This window comes from Mesoplodon mirus (genome assembly GCF_964341445.2).
Source record: "Mesoplodon mirus genome assembly, chromosome: 18".
NCBI classification, from domain to species: domain Eukaryota; kingdom Metazoa; phylum Chordata; class Mammalia; order Artiodactyla; family Ziphiidae; genus Mesoplodon; species Mesoplodon mirus.
The window spans coordinates 19153555-19171050 of NC_138994.1; positions in this window are offsets into that span (position 1 = coordinate 19153555).

Below are 17496 nucleotides of genomic sequence, written 5' to 3' on the forward strand. Positions count from 1 at the left end.
GTTAAATGAGTTAATACACGTGGAGCATTTAAGGAGTGTCAGCCCATATCGCGACCATTTGTGGCAACTTGTCACTGACCCCAGACTTACATGCCCCTCAGGGATACAGAAGTCCTGCAGGGAACCACACCCCCTCCTTAGAGAGCAATCTCATGATCACTGCCACTCACCTGTGCCCACCCTCCCCAAGCTGCTTATCAAAGGATCCTCCCCACCCTCCCTGGATTTCTCTCTTGGTGACATTCTACTGACTTTTATTGAGCCTTGTGGATTGGGCGTTTGGACATCTGCCCTTTTTAGCTGAACTGCTTGCCCACCTGGCCCTGACTGGGAGGGTTCACAACCTTTGGGAAGCCTTCCTAGGTCTGTAGGATGAGAGGAATGGGCTTCATCCATAGTACATCCTCCAGACTCTGCATTGCATCCTGGTGGGACTTATATTTGTTAAGCTCTTCGTTGTTGGAGTCCTTATGGACCTGGGATTTGAACCCAAGGCGTGAGTAACTCTTCCATCCTATAATTATCTTTCCTTTTCCCCATCCGCTCCACTCCCACGTAACTGCATGGGTTCAAGTACACAAAGTCATGGAAATCACTCATTTCTTTAAATTTTGTGATCTGGGTATTTTTTTTTTTTGCAGTACACGGGCCTCTCACTGTTGTGGCCTCTCCCGTTGTGGAGCACAGGCTTCGGACGCGCAGGCCCAGCGGCCATGGCTCACAGGGCCAGCCGCTCCGTGGCATGTGGGATCTTCCCGGACCGGGGCACGAACCCGCGCCCCCTGCATCAGCAGGCGGACTCTCAACAACTGTGCCACCAGGGAAGCCCGATCTGGGTAATTTAAAGTGTTAGCTTCCTACCTCAGAATGTAGGTACTGTTTGAAAAAACCAGAAGGTTTTTTCACTGGAACATCCATTGCAACATCCATCCAAGTCAGCAATGGAAGCATTGTCTAACCCATACTCCTTACTTTACAGGTGGGAAAACACTCCCCCTGTAAAAATCACACGATCTGTCAGGGCGGAGTCAAGACCAGGACCCTTCACTTGTGCTGGGCTCCTGTTACCACGCTGGGCTGCCTTGGGGGTGGGTCCCACGAGCCCAGGTGGGTGTTTCCTCCCTCTTGTGGGTCTGAGGCCTCATGGTCTGTCTTCTCTTGGTCTCCCACCTCTAGCTCTTCCATCTCAGGCAGCTCTTCTTGGTCTAGTCATTCCCTCAGACTCAAAAGAGAGGAAGCCACAAAAAATGGGAAGGGGTGTCCTCAAGCAACCTCTTCTATGTCATCACATCCTTCAGGTATTGCCCAAGAAGAGGAAGAAGTGGTAAGAGATGGAGAAGACTGGGGAAGGATGAAGAAGCTAGGAAAGCTACGTGTAGGATAATGAAAAATGTCAGCACTAGGAATTGGGAAGGGTTTTTCCTTCCTTCCTCCCACTTACCCACCCACTCACTGTTTACCGATAAGACACACCAGGATCCAGTGGACTATCTTTCCCTCGGCCAGCAAGTTTGGGGGAGAATCGGAGTGTAGACAGTCTTGGCCAACACCTACCTAGAACTTCCTTAATCACAGCCAGCCTCTCCCAGCTTGAGGCTTCTGATTGAACAGACCAGAGTGGTTAAAGGTATTGGCTTTGAGTCAGGCCAACCTGGGTTTACTCCCCAAGCTGGTGGCTTGTGATCTATATGACAGCTGTCATGGCCTAGGTTCTATATCAGTAAAATGGAGATGAATAATATCAGCTCCACGTGGTTATGGAGAGATTTAAATGTGACACGGCGTGCCAAGCAGCTGGCATGCTTAATAAATGTATGGTTTCTATTTTTACTGGAAAGCAGAAGGAGAGGACAGTTTGCCTCTGTTTCTCTACTCCCCACATCTCAGGGTATCTGATTGCAGCCAGACAGGGACACTCAAGTTTCTGGATGGGAAACAAAGCAGGGACCCCCTCCCTGGTACCTGAGAGCCAGCACTGCTCCTACGAACCACGGGAACTGGGTCCCTTAACATCATGCATGATTGAGGCAGTCGGGAAACTAATTAAGTGCTAACTTGTCATTTTTTAAAATGAAATTCTGGAGTTAGAGATTTATAATTGCTAATGAGCCAGGCTAATAATTAGTTGTTTTATAATAAAGGCGATGATCACTCAGACAGAGGCAGAGAGAGCCAGGCTCTGGCCTAATTTTTCTCCTGTAATTATGTGACATGCCCAACTGCCTGGAACTCCTCTCACCCTTCCGTCTTTCTGCTCCAGTGAGGTGCCAAGCTACCCTGGCACTGTCCCCGCTTCCCACCATCCTCTGGCTGCTGGACCCTCATGTCCGCAGCTTCCTGCCAGGCAGCCGTTTCCCAAGAGGGTTGGGATTGAGAAGATACCTGTCTCTGGGCTTCTCCCAAACTCCTACACCCACCCTCCACCTTGGAGAGGGCGTGGGAGCTCCTGTCCTTCTTCACGGGGGCTCAGAGTCAGAGGGCAGCTAGCAGTAGGTCTGCTCCTACAGCAGGCAGAGGGGGTCCTGAAAATGCCACGCGTTACACCACTGCAGGTGATGGAGCAGAACGGTCAGCAGGGAGAGAAAGCCAGTTCAGAGAACAGGCTGCCCACCCTCACCCTCAGGAGTCTTCCCAGCTTCTCAAAGGCAGAATGGGAAGAGCCCCGGATGGGAAACCGTAAAACATGGTGTAGAGCCCATGTCAGCCAGGTAATGGCGGGCAAACCTCTTAACATCTCAGAGCCCAAATTTGCCTGGGTGTAAAGTGACAGAGCTGGACTAAAAAGACTAAGGTCTTCTCCAGCCCTGAGCCTCTAGGGGTTGAGGGCTCCGTGACATGGGCATGGCTTTAAGGAGAATGCAAGAGTACACAAGCATATTCCCCTGTAGTGCAGAAACCGCCAGCAGCCCTTGGGACGTGGGAGCTCAAGGAAGGGAGGGTCCCAGGGGAGCCAGTGAGGGAGCTGATAGAGACAGATACAGAGGGAGACCCCTCTCTCACTATTTGCTTGTGGCCCCAGACTCAGGAGAACAGATATTTCTACTGCTTGGGGGTAGACCAGATCTCTGAGCAGCCTGTGTCTTTATCCTCAGGTGCTTGGCATCTACTTTGAATCTAGCAGGTAAACCATAACCTGGAGACTTCATTCATTCTTCCATGATGGGAATGGTTACCACCCCTGCCTCCAACCACACCTACTGGGGCCTCCCAAGGCTAAGAGGGTTGTTCTCTGTGACGTGACTAGGAACTAGTAACTAAACAGACACTATGTACAAACCACAGAAGATCCACTTACCTGATGGGGGTTTGTATCCTGGGGTCCATGATAGAATTCAGGGGGTCTGTGAACTTAACTGGGGAAAAATACATCCTTATTTTCATTAACCTTAAAGTTATCATTTCCTTTAACTGTGAATATAGGTGACAAACCACAGAAATATTAGCAGCACTTGAAACTTTTGCACCAACAGAAAACACAGATATTTTCATATCATACTCTAGCTGTGGCAGGTATCTCAAAATATTATTTATGCTCATCACTACCTTGAAACTATGGTAGTTATTAGACCTGCAGCTAGATCTTGTTTTTAATGTATTAATGAAAGAGCACATGAACTACCATACCTTTGTTTTTCAAACTACAAATTGCTACAGGTTTGGTGTTTTTTTTTTAATATTTGATAACCATGTTTCAATATAATTGCTTTTTCAATTACTTCTATGTGTTTTGTCCTCCCTCCTCTCTCTCCCCACCCCACATTCAAGATCCACCCTTCCTTCCCCTATCCCTTTGCAACAAGGGGCAGGTTAGAGAATCAATGTTGATGGAGATTGACAGCTCATGCAGGGGGCGTGACACAGAGGAGAACTTCAAGAAGGAATGAGGTGTTGACCCAAGGACAGGGAGGAGAAGACACAAGGGAGAAGGCTGGGGCTGAGACCACTGATGCTGCTGGCCCCCTGCTGGCTGGGTTGGCAGCAGTGGGAGGACAGTAGGCTAAACTCCAGCCCACCGAGTCCTGGTCCCCACCACCTTTTGGATCCTGTACATGTTGGACTACATTGCTGGAACCAGAAAAGGAAATAGATGAAGTCCAAGTATACCAGGCTGTGGGATTTGGGGCAGGCGTTGAGTGTTCCCACTGCAATTCCCCGTGGGTGTTGGATTCCTCCAGTATGGCAGCCATGTGCAGAGCGAGCCACTCGGGGGCCCAAATGGATAATAAGATTTCTCGGTGCTGACTCTCCTGCCCACTTCCTTCCAAGATAAAGAGCATGTTCCAGAGATAAACGTTTGTTCATTTGTTCAGCAAATCTATTGAGATTCTTACTAAGAGTGTGACACTGTGTAGCCCTTGTTATCAAGAGCTCAGGATAAAGCTGGGGAAGACACCCATGAGGAAATAGCACACCAATAGTTAATGACAGTTAATTAATAAATAATAATGACTAATCATTGATGTCCAGGGCAGTGAGAGACTCTGATAGAGAACTATATGTCCTATGACAAACCCAGCTCTCAGTGGGTCCCCAGAGACTCCCACTGTTTTGTGTTACTTGCTTCTGATTTTATGTTTTGCAGCAAACTGAAAACTTCAAGGTTAGATTCCCTGGACTTACCATGGTACCCACACATCCTGGATTTTTTAGAACAGCTCTCATTTCAAGAACACTATTCCTTTGTGCCCATAAACCATTGAAATTCCAGTATTTCAGCAACCAAACAATGTCTCTTAGATTGCCACCTCCCAAATACACTCACACGCAAATCTTCTCAGGCTGTGGGGTCTTGATTTGGGGTTTGGAAAGCGTATTGCTGGGGTATTATACTGCTCATCCACTCTGGCTTCTTCCCCTCCACCTCCCATCTATCTCAGAGCTATTGCAGGAAATGAAAAGTCATTCTGAAATTCAAGGAAGCAGAACAGAATGAGGAGGTAAGGCTGCAGAATAAGGACGTCAGAAAGTACATTCCTGAGCCCAGCAGGGAAAGAGTGTTTCTTCCCTGCCATGTGTGTAGATAAATGAGCATTTTCTGTTCCCTCCCCCAGTACAGTCCCACTTTAAAGACTGTGTGTGTGTGTGTGTGTGTGTGTGTGTGTGTGTGTTGGAAGAGCCTAAGTTGTGAGCAGGTGGGGTAATTGGGCAAATTAAGCCTGGATGTAAAACTCTTTCTGCTTGGAAGGTGTGGTGTCTGTGTGGGCTCCGGCAGGGGTGATTTGCTATTGCTTTTCAAATAAGGACAAAGATTTCTTTACCAAGGGCAGTTGTGGATTAGACTTCCTCTAGGGAACCGCCCTCATTCATGGTCATGGGTCATAACAATGGGGGCTAACAGCTGTCATTTACTGAACACATACTATGTGCCTGGTCCCCAGGACAGTGTTTTATATGGGTTACCTCATTTAACCCTGATGCCCTAGGAAGCATGCAATGATACTCTGTCTTTAATGAGAAACTAAGGATGAAAGGGTTAAATATCTCATTCAATTTCACACAGCTGGGAGCTAAGATTTGAATTTCAAAGTCTGATCCCCAGCCCTCATTCTGAGACACTGCACTGTGCTGCTAAGGGCAGGGCCACCCCAAATTTAGTAACTTCTAGGCAGAAGGAAGCCTTCTGGAAGCGATAAAGTCCTGGACAGATTTTAGGGAGCAATGTCGCCTGGCAAAGGTCAACTGGGAAGAGAGAGGAAACTGGCACTTGTGTTTAGCTCATGTATGTTTGGTATTGTGCCAGAAGACTTACCCACACTTTTATTTAATTCTGAAGATGATCACTGGAGTTAGGTGATAGTCCCACTTTACAGATGAGAAAACTGGGGCTATACAGTAACCTGAGGTTATAGTCAGTAAATGGAAGAACCAACCTCCTGGCACTAATCCCCATATCCTAGTCATTCCTTCACTTAACAAGCCACAAGATCAGAGGGAGAGGGGACGAGTTTGGTAAGGAACAGTTGGCAGAAGCAATAAAAATTAGGTTAAGAACTGGTTCCAAATGCCTCTTCCGGCAAGCCCACAAAGATTGGAATCTGCTTTGATTTGATACCATCCAAGAGCCTTGAGCTCAGCAGATCCCTTAACAAAAACACTTGTTGAATGAAACTGGTGGAAAAGTGACTGAATGAACACACACCTATTTTAATATCACATTAAAAAGAGCAGGCGCCCTCTCTTGATTGGGGTCATCCCACCCATCTCTTTGGCCCTGACTCTGTCTTGTCTCTTTCTGCCTGTCTCTTATCTATCACTGCCAAATTTCCTGTCTTATCTCATTAAGAGCTAGAAGGGAAAGATGCTGCTCCAATTCGCCAGCTGCCTCCTCACTGCCAGGTTAGTAAATTAGCCGCATGCTCACTCTTTAGGCAAAACGGACATCCCAGGTCTGCAGAAAACTGGCCATGGTCCTTTAACGGTGGAATTGAACAGAGCAAATGGTTGCACTTTAAAAGAAAGTTGTTCCCATTCAGACAAAAAGTTCAGCCTACTGCTCAGGAAATTTCCAGTTCACGGCCCATTTCTCTCCAGGTATAAAGGAGGAAATAAATACCCTTGCAAGGCAAGTGATTAATTTCAGCCGGCATGTTCAAGGTTCCTGCTGATGGCTGGCTCCTGGGCTCTTAACCGGTGTCCCTGGACAAGTGTGTGTGTGTGGGTCCCACCTCTGGGATTTCAAACTGTCAACTTCTCAGCGTCCACGTGACTTTGGGGTGCAGGAGGAATAGAACATTTCTCATGCTCCAAAAGATGGAGAGGCTGGTGGGGCAGCGACTACTCATTTTTTCCTGAATCTTGGCGGCTTTGACTCTAGCTTTTGTTACTATCACCACTGCCACCAGCACCTCCATACTTTTAATAGGCACCACTGTGTGCGTGACTCCACATTAAGGTGACTGCGGAGGGATGCTGGAAGGTGCATGGGTGTGAACGCACTGATGGATTCAGTAACGTCGGTTACTATTTCTGAGGGTGGCTCAGAAGATGTCCAGATTACCAGCTCACTAGTGGATGGTCCAGCTCTTAAGCCACCAGCTTTTGTTACACTCAGCAGCCCCCAGAAATGGCACCACTTTCCTCCATTGGCCTGGAACCAATCACATCTTGTGAATCAGTCACCTGTTGCTGTGTAACCAATAACCCCAAACCTGGTGGCTTAAAACAATAACTATTCAGTCTTGATTCTGCCGGGCTGGGCTCAGCTGGTCTAGAGCTTCTACTGATGTGGACCAGGCTTCCCTGAGCTCAGGAGCTCAGCTGGGTAGCTTAGCCAGGAGCTGCCTGGTTCAGAGTGGCCTCAGGGGCTTCCCTGGTGGCGCAGTGGTTGAGAGTCCGTCTGCCGATGCAGGGGACACGGGTTCGTGCCCCGGTCCGGGAGGATCCCACATGCCGCGGAGCGGCTGGGCCAGTGAGCCACGGCCGCTGAGCCTGCGCGTCCGGAGCCTGTGCTCTGCAACGGGAGAGGCCACAACAGTGAGAGGCCCGCGTACCGCAAAAAAAAAAAAAAAAAAAAAATACAGAGTTGCCCCAGCCAGGCCATAAGGGATGATGGGAGCCCCTCACCATGCTGTGTCTCATCTTCCTTGGGCTAGTCCACGGGTGGCAAGGGCAGAAACTTCACAGCCTTAGATCTGAGCATTGTCACATCTACCACATTTTATTGGCCAAAGCAAGATACAAGGCCAGTTCAGAGTCAGAGGGTGGTTGGATAGTGTTTCTCCAAAATTCACTTCCCCCTGGAACTTCAGAATGTGACGGTATTCGGAAGTTGGATTTTTGCAGATGTAATTAAGTTAAGGTTCTCCAGGTAAGATCATTCTGGATTTAGGGTGGGCCGTCAATCCAATGACTGGGGTCCTTATTAGAAGAAGAAAAGACACAGGGACAGAGAGACATGGTGGGAAAGACACGTGAAGTTGGAGGCAAAGACTGGAGTGAGGCAGGTACAAGCCAAGGAACGCCAGACATTGATGGCAGCCACCAGAAGCAGGGAGGAGATTCTCCCCTAGAGCCTTTGGAGGGAGCATGGCACTGTTGACACCTGGACTTTGGACTTCCGGACTCCAGAACGATGAGAGAATAAATTCTGTTGTTTAAGCCACCCGGTTTACGATGATTTCTTACAGCCGCCCTGGGAAACACATGCAGGTGGGAGATAGATTCCATCTCTGGATGAGAGAAGCCGCAAAGGGTGAGGAGGCAGGAAGGTGGGAGAAATGGAACCACGGTTGCAATCTTGCACCTCGGCTCACCAGTCCTCCCTCTGTTCCTGGCAGGCGCCTTAAAACCGAGGAACAGCCACAGCATGCCAGGCGCCAGACATTCACGACACCAAGTGGCTCTACCCTGCCCGGGCTCCAGAGGGAGGACGTCTCAGGGAGCTGACGCTGTGTCGCCTACAGATGCCTCACCTCATCCAGCTCCAAGTCGCCTCCACCTCAGCACGGGCCAGGGAAGGCAGACAGCCAGGAAATCGAGGTCATCAGCGCCCTGGGTACAGCACCTCTGGAGCATCTTCAATGGCTCCGGTCCAGGTGGCTTGGGAAGACCGGACCAGACCCCTTCCACAGCCCCTCCCCTGTACACAGGAAGGAGCATCCCTTTGGATTTTCTCAGACATCCTGCCGGAAAGGAGGTTTGACAGAGGCTCGTTTCATTCCACAGACACCTCAGAGAGAAGCTGCTGTCTTGGGGGTTCAGTCTGCAACTCCCGAGGAGTTAGCCCACGTGTTTTCTGACTACCCATCTGGCATCCATGCTCGGCCTGGTGCGGGGTGGAGGTAGGGGGCTGGACCACCGAACCCTGCCTTTGAGAGGCACTGTCACTGAGGCTGTGTAGATGAGCTCGGGTTCCGGGCACCATCCAGGGATGGGTACATGGTGAGGGGGTGTCACCACCCAGGCTTCCTCCCACTGGGTCTTCCCTTCCTCTTTCCAAATTCCTAACAAGTTGCACTCAGTCCAGAAAGAGACAAAGTCACCAGCTAAGACCGAGAAGGGGCAGGGAGGGCAGGTTAGGGGAGAAAGATGGTGTGAAGATGCCATGAGAGAGCCAGATCATTATCCCCAGATCATTAGGGGAGGTCATTTTTGCCCTGAGTCACGTTCATTGTGTATTTTATTCAAGGGCTGTTGAGGGGACAACGGATGCACCTCAAAGAGGAGACTGTTCTTACTTCTGGAAACACAAAGGAAACCACTCCCCTCCCCCAACTCAGAGTAGACTCTATGGGGAGGGGGGAGCAAAAGGGGAACCCCTTGGGCACAGCATTTAAGGAGGCACTTACTCTCAGGGTTGTGCAAGGGAGGGGCAGCCCCTGAGAGGAAGGTGCTTCCTTAAATGCCGTGCCCTCTAAGCCTTGTCCCAGCCTCCATCCCCACTGGGAAACTCCCCAGGCAACCCATCGTGGGGACCTCTCCCTGGCCAGCTGGGGTATGGGCTCCTGTCTTCCCTGTTTGGCCACTGATTCCTTTTCCAACCCGGAGGCTCCTGAGAACAAGGATTTGGTTTCTCTTTCCTGCCGATGTGCGGGCAGGAAGGCAGGACAAGCTCTGGTGCACAGATCCTTAGCAAAAGGACTTCCAGTGCCCTTTAACTGTAGCCCACTTTGCTTTACTTTTTCCTTTCCCCCACTGGCCTTTCTTCTCCCCTTTGCCCCTTCATCCCTGCAGACCCCTTCCCGTGCTTTGATTCTTTAGTCACAACTGTGAGACTTCCAGAAACCTCCCCTTTCGTAGGGCCAGGTTCAGCCTCCTCAGCCAGGACCCCACTGAGCTCAGGCCTCCTCCCGTCCGAGCACCCCAGCACCCCTCCCTCATCCTCTCGACACCAGGGGTCCATGGCCTTGACACTGTGGATGTTGGGGGCTGCATCATTCTTTGTTGCAGGGCCGTCCTGCCCACTGTAGGGTGTTTGGTGGCACCCTGGCCTCTACCCACCTGAGGCCAGTAGCATCCTGCCCCAATTTGACAATGAAACATGCCTCCAGACCATTGCCTCTGTCCAGGTGAAGACCTTGACCTCCAACTTCCTGAAGCCCCTTACTCAGCTGGAGGAGTAGCATCCATTTCCCAAAGTTCCTTTACTCTTTTAAACTGGCCTGGCAGTGGGTGGTTGACTGGATCCTGGGAGATCTGACCTGAAGGGTCCCAGCTGACCCCGGGTCTCTTGCTTCCTGTTTTCCAGGGTAAGATCCAGGTGGTTCTCAAATGCTGAAGCAATAGCTCTCAACCCCGGTTGCACATTTTAATCATTTTTCTAAAAATATTGATGCCTGATGCCCAGCATGGAAGCTGATTTCCTTGGTTTGGGGGTGAGGCTCGGACATGGGTGCTGTTTCTACTCCCGCAAGATGCTGATGTGCAGCCAGGTGAGAAGCAGGGCTCTAACGTGGGTACCAATCCCCTGCACAACTTTTTAAGAATCAGATTCCTGCCCTCCAGAGATTGTGCTTCCAGAAGTCTGGGCTGAGGCCCAGGGATCTTTAATAAAACAGCCCGCATAGGCATCCTGATGCACACGACGGAGCCGGAGAAACATGATATTCAGAGCATGGTGTCGGGGATTCCGTGACCTTCACTTTCATCTGTCTCGGCCCCGCAGACCCGCAGCACACTTCCCTGGGCTGGTCTGAAGTCCGGGCCCTCTGTACCTGTGCGGGTCCTAGGGGAGGGATGCACAGGGCGGGGCTGAACTGAAGCTGGAGACCAGACTGGGGAGAGCCCAGCCTCCCTGGAAGGCTGAGGAGCAAGCAGGTGGGTGCGGGGCGGAGCTCAAGGGCCTGGGACTGGGGCCTGCTCTGCTACAGGCTACTCCCTTCCCAACCTTGCCCCAAGCACCATCAAAGCCCCCCCGGGGATTCTATCCTGAGTCACTTTAAGGAGGAGGCCACAGAGGAGGAGGACGGAGACTCCTGCCCACCCCCCACGCCTGCCCGGAGTAAGGCCTCATGGAAACTAGAGGATGTCAGAAGGACTCCTCCGAGCCTGCGCCCCTCACTGGGTCCCGCAGAGAAGGTGAAGGAGTCAGGGATGGAGGTTCAGGCAGGTGCTCTGGGAGAGGCCCATCCTGGGCCAAGTCCAGGACTTGGGTCCTCCTCCAGCCCCATTGCCTTGAAGCATCCAGACTGTCATGTCAGAGAGAAGCAGGTGGAACCGTTAACTTGACAAGAGCTGGCAGGCACCAGAGCAACGATTAGATCCACTTCAGATCCTTTTTGTGCCTGTCTTGTCGCCCAGGCCCTGGCTGGGCTGCTGGCACGTGCAGGGAGCCAGGCCGGAAAGCCGCCATTGGACCACCCTGCGCTGGGCTAGCTGCCGCCCCCCAACTCCGGCTCCTTACTTGTCCCCGAGGCCAGGCCTGGGACCAGGATGGGACCAGAAACCGGGCCTATCTGGCCTCTTAGAGCCACGACACCAGAGGAGCCACCTACAGCGTCAGTGGAATCACCCCGCTTTCAGATACGAAAACCGACACCCAAAGCTAGTTGGTGGGCCGGCTGCAAGCAGAACCAGCCTCTGGCCCTGACACTGGTATCCGGCCTGTGGACTCAAGATCCATCCTAAACTCAGAGGGAGGACACAATCCACAAAGTCTTGGTTCTGGGCTGCACTGTTGTATTTGAATCCAAGCTCTGCCACAGACCAGCTGTGTGACTCTGGCCATGTGTCTCAACCTCTCTGTGCTCAAGTGTCCTCAAATATAAATGCTGATTGTAATAAAACCTACCTAGAGGGTTGCCGTGGGGGTTAAATCTGGCCCTTTCATTTGTTTAACAAATAATCCTGCTAGTGTTTTTCATGCCTGATACTGTTCTAAGCACTTTATAGAAGTTTAGCCATTTATAGCGACCCTGATGAGGTCGGGCCCACATTTTAAGGAAGCTGAGTCACAGAAGGATTAAGGTTCTACAGCTGGGAAGTGGCAGAGTTGAAATTTGAACCCAGCTTCTGGCTCAAGGATCCAGGCTCTTAACTTACCCTCCACTTGAACTCCTGAGATAAATATCAGAGAACGGAAGGCATCTACTTGTTTACAGTATCAGTTCTGATCATCATTAGACCTGGGCTGCAGGAGCTGTGGCCAGTGGTGGCTCTGACCTGTGGTCATTATCCGGTGGGCCTTCTTCAAGCCCTTTCCGTCCCGATCTTGAGAAAGAAGGCAAGCCTCGGGACATCTCTGCAGCTGTCTGCCTGTGTGCTGCTAGCATGGGACACAGGCTCCTCCTCACCTGTTCCATAAGCGACAAATTGCACTCATTTCATCCAGGCCCCTTGCCTCTCTGCAGCCCCTCTGCAGGCCCCCAGCACCATCTTCCCTAGAGGCGTGGGAGGTGGTTTGCAAAAACACCCGGGACAGAGCAGAATAGCATCATTGTGAAACATGTAAGAAAAAGGAAGCAACACGAAGGCAGTATCGTTGGAGTACACAGCAGGAGATTGGTCTTTGCGGGGCTGGGGGGAGCTGGGCGAGGGCTGTAAGTGGAGGCAGAGAAGGTGACTCCCAGGTTCTGGGGGGTGGGAAACCAGGTGGCCTGTTGTTCCTGCTTCTCAGGCTGAGTCACGTTTGTGTCCCCTCCTTTCCTAGAGTCGCGGTTGACGTGGGGGTCAGGTAGCCTCTATTGATAAAAGATCACAGGAAGGGGAGAGACCACACGATTTAGCCCTAGGGGTCCCCAGCATCAGGTAAGGATCCAAGGAGCTAAATCTCTCTCTCCCCACGCCCCCCTCCTCTGTCTCTTCCTCCCCACACCCAACTCCCTCCCTTTCTCTCTCTTTTCCGCTCCCCTTAATTGTTCTGGAATTGGAAAACCCTCCCAACACCTTGATCCCTGGTGCCTTCCAAGAAGCAGTAAGACCAGGGACAACTCAGCACCTCCCAGGCTGTCCCCTCTGTCTTGCTCCAGGCAGAAGTGACTTTTTTCTCCTCCAAGGAAAGGGGAGCGGCCAGTTTGGATTCTCAGCAGGCACTGCCCTCTCTGCCGTCTGGGCCTGAACTACCTTGGAAGAGCCATGCGCATCGGGGCAAAAGTCAGCCTGGGTTTCAGGGACGGGACACGGGCGGAGACTCCCAGGGAAAGCAGGCAGCTCCATCCTGGCTTCACGGTGGGTGGGGGGCCCGGGGACACCCGCGCGCTCACACCTGCCCCGAGCTTAGCTGGGCTCTTCCTTGCTCTAACACTCCGGCGTTGCCATCTTGAAATTTTAAATCGTGTTTTACGAGAGGTTTTGCGTTTTCATTTTACGCTGCTGCCCCTCCCCCAACGAAAGTTGCTACAGAGCCAGTCCTGCCTGGCGTGCCAGCGCCCCACAGGCCCAGGACATTGAAATCAAGGGGCTCCGTCCTCTTCCCCGTGTCCCCTTTTACAGTAGAGCTTCTAACCTACGGCACTGTTGACATTGGGGCTGGATAATTCTCTGCAGTGGGGACTGTCCTGTGCTTGGGGGATGCTTAGCAGCATCCCTGGCCTCCACCCACTAGATGCCAGTAGCACCTCTCCTTCCGGAATGTGACATCCAAAATGTCCCCAGACATTCCCAGAGGTCCCCTGGCGGGGGGAGGCAAAGCCCCCAGGGTTTACAGGCTCTGGCTTTGGGACCCTCACTGGGAGAGAAGTAGAGAGGTGAGCTCTTCTAGGTTAACATAGAAAATCCCTTGCTGGTCTGGCCCTAGGTTCACCTGACAGCACTGTGATAAGGAATTAACTGAGGAAGAAGACCGTATCTTCTGGACAAAGAGAAGAACCTAACACATTTCTGAAGACCTCCAGGAATGTTCCAGAAGGCTGGGGAAGCAGTGGACAGTCAGTTCCCAGAGACCTGGACTCCCTGAAGGAGCCAAATCCAGTTCCTCTCCTCCCTCTCCTCGGCCTCTGAGCATCAGGATGGCAGATGGGAAACCACCAGGCTTTGGGGTCAGAAGATGTGGGTTTTAAATTCCACCCACCAGCTGGGACTTCCCTGGTGGCACAGTGGTTAAGAATCCACCTGCCAATGCAGAGGACACGGGTTCGATCGCGGGAGGATCCCACATGCCACAGAGCAACTAAACCCGTGCGCCACAACTACTGAGCCTGTGCTCTGGAGCCCGTGAGCCACAACTACTGAAGCCCACACGCCTAGAGCCCGTGCTCCATAAGAGAAGCCACTGCAATGAGAAGCCCACGCACCGCAACAAAGAGTAGCCCCCGCTTGTGGCAACTAGAGAAAGCCCGCGCGCAGCAATGAAGACCCAACGCAGCCAAAAATAAAATAAATTTATTTTTTAAAAAATAAATAAAAATAAATTCCACCCACCAGCTGGGTGACCTTGAGCTAGTTTCCTGACCTCTCTGAGCCTGTCTCCTCATCTACAAAATAAAACAAATAATACCTGGGGCGGGGTGCGGGGTTCTAAGATCAAAGAAAAACGTGTGTAAAGCCTCGGGCGCAGGGCTCAGGGTCTGGCAGCTGTTAAGTTTTTTCTAACCAACTACAGCAAATCCCTGACCCCCCCGGAGCCCTCATTTATCCTCCTCAGGGCCATGGAAAAATAGCTGACTCACCCAGCGGAGCAGAGAGAGCTGGGAGAGATGTGAGTGCAAGCAAGTTTAGTAGAGGCGTGCCTAAAAAGAGGAACTTCTCGTGCTTTCGTAATTAAAAGCCGTGTATGGTCTCCCGAGGTACCACAGTGAAAGAGCTGTCACAAAATTAGCTTCAAAGGTGGTGGCATTCCCCAGATGTTTGCTCCAGACTCTTGGCTTCTAGCATTTAAATTCCCATTAAGGAGCTGCCGTGGCTGCTGGCAGGCTGGGCTCACTCTTTCCTTGAAAGAGAGCAAATCCTCTCTCAGAAATTTGAGTTTAATTGTGATTGTCTTATTCTTCTTGAAATTCATTTGAGGCCATAAATCCACTTATCCTACCTCACTCTCTTAATTCCGTGAGGATTAAACTGATGGAAAAAATCAGACTTCCGAAGGTTTTGAATTTGGGCACAAGTTGGCTCACACAGAAAAGGGTCCTGAAAATCAGGTATTAAAGGTTCCAGCTCTGCTTTCGAGTTCAATTACGGGCTCCACTGGTATGGGCTCAGCCCTTTCAGATGCTGCTGGGAATCTAAAAGAAGCCATCAAGCAGTTTACAACCTAAAGTTTTTAGGGAATGGGTGCTGACCAGTCCTCCAGCTCTACAGAGAGCAAAGCAGGAGAGAATCTTCCAGAGAGAAGCAAGTTGGATGGAAGAAACTTTGTTCCTACAAATTTCAGAACCAGCCGAGTCCTGCCTGAAATGTCCTTCATTGGCTCATGCCCACCTACTCCTTCACTTGCAAGAATGACTCCTCTTTATCCTTCAAAACCCCGAGGAAATGCCACCTCCCCTGGGAAGCCTTCTAGGAATATCCCCAAGGCTTGCGTTAATCTCCCCCTCTATCCTGCATTTACTTATTGGTGCTTATGTCTGTCTCCCTATTCATTTAGGAGTTCCTTACTGACTGGGATTTTTGTCTCACCTGTACCTTTGGCCTTTATCTGGCAATTGAATTAGACTGTTGAGCCGCTTAGCGATGGGAACCTGGACCAATGACTTCTGGAGGTCTTTGCATCCTCTTGGAGCCTCAGAATTGCTCCTTCTCCACAAGACGAATACGTTGGCCATTTAGTGAGGAAAGTGAAAGGATAATTTCCTGACCTTAGTATGCAAACTGAGATTTTTCTCAGCGGCTAATGATCTAAGGGCTGCCCTGCCCTCCCTAGGCACAGGAGTGGGAAGGCTCTGTAGTTCCCAGGCTTTGTAAATGGCTTTAAACATTGCGATAGCCCGGGCTTCTGTAATTAAATTTTACATGTTCATCTAGGAGCGATCTCACTGAAGCGCTCCCTTTGAGCCCTGCTAATTCAGTGAAGCCAGTTAGGGCACAGCCTCTGTGGAAAATGGAAATTGAATGGCCACCACCTGCAGGTTGGGCGTTGAAAGGGGCCATATGCTAATGAGGGTGCCCCAAGGACCTTGAGGGGCATGGTGGGAACACCCTGTGTCCTGCCAGTGGGCTGTCACCCCACAGGAGCTATCACCTGCTCAGCCCCCATATTGCCAGGACCATGGGCAGCTCAGCCAGCAGGACTGTGGCAATTGGTTCAGGATGATTCGATGACTCACCGCACCCGAATATCAGAATGAGTGGGAGTAACTCAGGTGAGCTCCGTAACTCCAGCATCTGGAAGTATTGACTAGGTTAAGAGTCTGTTGAGTGGGGCTGTCCAAGGTACCAACACGACTACTGGCCATATAATAAGTACTGGCCATAGCAGCAGTGCCCTGGCTGTTTTGTTCCACCTGCCTTTCTTTGGTTCCGCTTTATTTTCCCAGCCTGGTTCTCCATCCTTCCCATCAACTCTGTGAGCTTCCTGCTTTCTTTCCAAAGCAATCACTTTCTGCAGAAGTTAGCCAGGGTTGGTTCCTGTGGCTTGCTACTCAGAACCCACTGGATGCACTGGAAAGGTTCGTGGTGAGTGAATATCACGACAGTGGCATCAGAATTTTCAGATGGCCATGGCATGGGGGAAACAGAGCCAATGGGTAAAGAACCACCCCCAAGGATGCTCATGATTTGTTGTTACAGAGGAAAGCCTGCAGGTGGGGAAGCTTAAGAGGCTGATGGAGGTCACTTGACCAAAAAGCCAGGGACTAGCTTTGGCCATACAGGGACGAGGTATGAATAGCAAGTATCCAGAAAGTGGTACCTAAGAAGCTCCTGGGCAGCTGAGCCCTCCCCAAATTGATGGCTGTGCCAGATGGAATATTCTATTGTTGGGGTAGTGGCAGTGATGATTTAATTGAGCCATTCCTGCTTTTTCTCTTTCTCCCTCAGCTGGTAGGAGGATTAGCGTTTCTCCCTGTTTCTAATGTTGGTTAAATATCAGCAGGGCCTCACAGGAAAGCCATGAGTGAAACGCTATCACCATGTTTCATACACTCTGCGACACCAGCGATTATAAGATGAGCCGTTATTTTATGGACCGAGAAGAAAAAAATACTGCCAAATAAATTGTGACAGCGATTGTAAAATGAGCCCAATTCCGGAAATATTAAAGTATGAAAAAACTGTCTTAAAAATCAATAAAGTATGGTAATAATAATAAAACACAAATCTCAGCTCTTATCTATTAAGCTCTATGCCATGTACGTTGCCTCTGTTTTCTCATGGTATCCCTCAGGAGCGCTATGTAGCAGATGCAATTATGATCCAGCAGAAACAAGGTTTAAAAATCTGAGTCAGTTGGTCTCCCAGCCAGTAAATGATGGGTGTCGAAGGTTGGGCTCTCTAGCTACTTTGGGGTGAGCCAAAGGAAGAGTTGGAGCCAAGAAAAAAAGGACCCCATCTCAGCGTATATTTCTAGAAACATCAATGCTCAGTAAATAATTGAAGGGAATGGCTAGTCCAAACAGGTTAAAGATAGTCAACTGATTTTTGATGGTGGAACAAACTCTGCTCACCTCTGCTGTTCACTCTTCCTGA